The sequence below is a fragment of the Mesitornis unicolor genome, unplaced genomic scaffold (assembly GCF_000695765.1).
Source record: "Mesitornis unicolor isolate BGI_N332 unplaced genomic scaffold, ASM69576v1 scaffold30816, whole genome shotgun sequence".
In the NCBI taxonomy this organism is placed as follows: domain Eukaryota; kingdom Metazoa; phylum Chordata; class Aves; order Mesitornithiformes; family Mesitornithidae; genus Mesitornis; species Mesitornis unicolor.
Genome location: NW_010189412.1, coordinates 13,197 through 17,139, shown reverse-complemented (window position 1 = coordinate 17,139; position 3,943 = coordinate 13,197).

Sequence of the window (3,943 nt, the reverse complement as noted above, 5' to 3'; positions counted from 1 at the left end):
AGAAAAAAAATAAAATCAGTCACTATCCAAATTCACTGTAGTTATCTCTTTTTTTTTTTCTCTTGGCAAGTGCTATTTTTAGGCAATACACATGCATAGTCAAACTATAGCATAGCTATTTTTTGAAATTACATATGCCAGCATAGTTTATAGATTTTAATTAGCCAGGGAGTTGGATAGCCATCAGCAGTCAGGAGCTGTATGTTGTTTGCATACAAACTCAGGCGAGAAACTTCCCCCCACGGCATCTGCTCATACAAGGGAGGAGGGGCAGACCCTCTCCAGCAGCCAAACCTTGGTGCAGTTCAGAGCCTGTCGAATGGTAACCGAGATCCAAGGGCTCAGACACTGCAGCTCTTCACCTGGGGGAGAGAAGGGGGGCCTGGGTGGAAGAGGGTACTGCAGTGATGGGCGTACGTTTAGGAACATAAATGTAGCACTCTACTTCCCAAAAACCTGATGAATGGGCATGTGGAACAGGAGTCCTCTTCTGGCAGTATGCCAAAATGCCATGTCAAACACTGGTCACAGAGGCTAGAAAAAAAATCATTAAAAAAAGTACTAGTAGATATAAGAAATATGTCAAAGTTTCGTCATTCACTTAGCTTTTGGGGTTGATCTGTATCTGGATTTTATTTTACTGGTGATGGCAGAATTGCTTTAGTATAGTTTAGCCCCAAAGCACCCTAAAGTGAAATCCAGAATCCCAGGATAGGTGCTGTTGTTCTTCATCCACATGTAACTCTCCAGGGACTTGTTGGATCCTGTCACAGGTGAGCAGTCAGGTAGAGAAAGAGGTTTAAATTTCACAAGTGGCCTCTGCTGTATGCCAGAGATGGGACAAATTTTCTTTCCACCCATGGAATAGCTAGTAACAAAAAACCAGAACCAAAACATACTTACCAGTCATTATCTGAGCTAGCTGATTAATTGCTCACATGGTAAATTTCAGAAATCGTATTGTGGTTATAATAAAACAAATCTAATTTTATTTTTAAAATAAAAGACTTGATTTTAGGGTTTCCCCTATATTTTTTCTCCTCTGCTGTTTTGACACTTCCATCGTTTTTGAGACTGGCATGATGTGTCTACCAAAAAGCTTTGCCTGTGTCTAACAAGTTGAATTATTTTGCTATTGCCTAGCCTACAACCTCACATCTACAGAGACCTGGATTACAAAGGCTGGTGTCTGCCTTCGCATTGGTGCCGTTGTCATATTTAACACCATGCACTTGCACAAAGATTCAAAGCAGCATGGTGATTAATTGCTGTCACTCCTGTGAGTCTCCACAGTTCACATTTGACCAGGAGGGCCATGCTTCCCTTTTAAGAAATGCTGGGGTTTGAAAAGTATTGCTCTATTTTTTGTTTTAATTGGCTTTTAGCGGGGAGCATGGACAATGCTGCGCTGGGCAGGGCTGGTCAGGCAGCGAGCACTGATGCCCCAGCGACATCTCGCAGGCATCACCACTCCAGGCACCTCCATCAACAGCATTTTGGAAGAAAAGGCTAGAGACACACCAGGTAGGGCTGGCTTTGGCATTGATGCTGCAAGAAGGGAATGGACTGGACAAACTAAGTTGCTTTCATCTCGAATATTTCTTTTTTAAGCCCCTTGCTTCTGTTGAGCTCGTAATGAAGATGGACTCCTTGGCCTTGCCACCCATCCCTCTCTTGCCATTAACATTCAGCTGCTGTCACATAGCAACGTCTGTTGTGATGTGCACAGCAGAGCCAGCTCTGGTGTCACCGCAGGCGGGACAACGTCATCGCGCAAGGAGCAGCAGCACCCAGCCATCCCCCACCAATACCCCCTTTCCAAAAGAGACAGTTCTTCAGGTGAGGAGGTCATCATCCTGCTTTCCATGGCTACCAGGTAAAAACGCCAGTGGGAGAAGTTTTCTTCACTTGTCCAGAACAGCCCGACCCCCCACACACTGGGATCCAGGGGCAGAGGGTCTCTGGTGGGGACAGGGTGGGGAACAGGCAGGTGACATGGGCCACTTGCACCCCACTGTGAGATCCGGCCCAGCTGCCCTGCCTGATTGCCACCAAGTCTTGCAAGCTTGCCGAGAGATGGGCTAGACATTTTTAAGGCCGGTTTTGCCAAGAAATGAAGAGCCTGTGTATAGAAGTCTGTATTTTAAATCACCAGTAACTTTTAGCATACATACTGTATATTAAATGCAAATTTGAATGTAAAACATAATAAGGCAGCTTTTCATCATATGAATGAACTATTCAGCCCTGATTGCAATGACAAAGAATAAAAAAGGGATCAAATACACCTAACAAATCTACATCAGGTGGGAACCATAAAAAGATACAACCAAGATAAAACCTTATGTGAGGAAGTTAACTGCAAAGAGTAAATCCTCATAACTTTAGTACGTGTACACAGCGGTCCCTTCTGCTATGTGATGTTTAAGAGAAGCTCATGACGTACATGAGGTTGCTCAAATTGTCTCACGATGGGGAGCTGCCACTCGTGCCTTGTACATGGGACCAAGAGAGCAACAGGCTCTCCTGCATCTGAACTGATTTGGTGGGACCTGCACAGCTGGGTGATGTGGGCAAACCAACAGCTGGGTGCAAAATGAAACAAGAACTATCACATTTCACCTCTTCATTTCAAGCGACCTGGCCTCCAAATCTTGCTCCCCTATCATGGGCAGCGTCTATTTTACAGCCATTATAACCTAATCTCAGCTAATGTGATTTACACACAGTAATCAATTTCCTTCAATTGGTCATTCAATTTGAGTTTAATTTACTGCATGCGCATACATTAGAAAGCACAAATTCCATAGCTGTGATCTGGGGGTGGAGAAAGGGTGATGTGCCGGGGAAGGGAAAAATAAGCATTGGAGCGTCTAATACCCACACCCAAGCAAAGCCAAACGCAATGCCTGGGCAATCCTCACTGGCCCATGCGGGACCAGGAACGCCCTTGTGACATCGGGGCTCTCCCGGCTCAGGGTCTGCCCTGCAGAAGACACCCGCAAGATGCCCAGCTTTTCTAGGGTTTCTCCCCAGAATGCCTCCAGCTTTGTGCCATGAAGCATCCAGCTATGCTGCTTCCATAAAACGGAAAGCACTTGCTGCTTATTTTAAAGTCAAGGTAGATGAATTAACAACTATTGCTCAATGTGGTCTATGCAGTCTCCTTTGTGCCATTAAATTCCACACGTGCAATGTAAATGTAATGTTTTCCCTGTTTAATTATTAGAGCATACACGCGAAAGGCTCATACTCAGGGAAAGGTTGAAAATATTTCCTGATTCAGCACATATTTGAAGTTAAATTCTAGGTAGAGTGTACGCAATTTGTCTTAAAAAATATTGTCATCATTAGCTTTACAGTCTACTGTGCTAATTAGATTTATTAATAGCTTTCATTGCTGGTAACAGTTCTGTTATTTAACCGAATTACAAACATAAACAATTTTGGCAGAAAATTATTTCTACCAACTAGTGTCTGTGTGGGTTCAAATGCATCTTAAAACAAAACACTGACATGAAAGAAATGAAGTGCAAACCACGAACATCATCCAATGTATAGCACATACAAATTTGGTGTCCTGCCTGGAGTTCAATACTGAACAGGAGTCACCCAAAGCCCAGGGATATTTTTAAATGTGTCTATACCCAGAATGCAAAACTCACAGCACGCTGTGGGTGCCCCAGGTACCCCCTAAATCAGCTCTTTGAGGTACGGGTGTCCTCATGGTAGAACCACCTAACGTGTCTCGCTTTGCAAAGCTTAAAATACAGCTGAATGGGAGATACCTTCACGATGCCCATCTTACACAAATACTTTTCCTAAAATGAATGCAAAGCAACGTTTAAGGCTCAAAATGGACTCATTAACACCTCAATTCCTGCTACAAAAGGAAGTTCTACCTTTCTTTCTCTGCTAAGCTTTATTTTTAAATAATAATAAT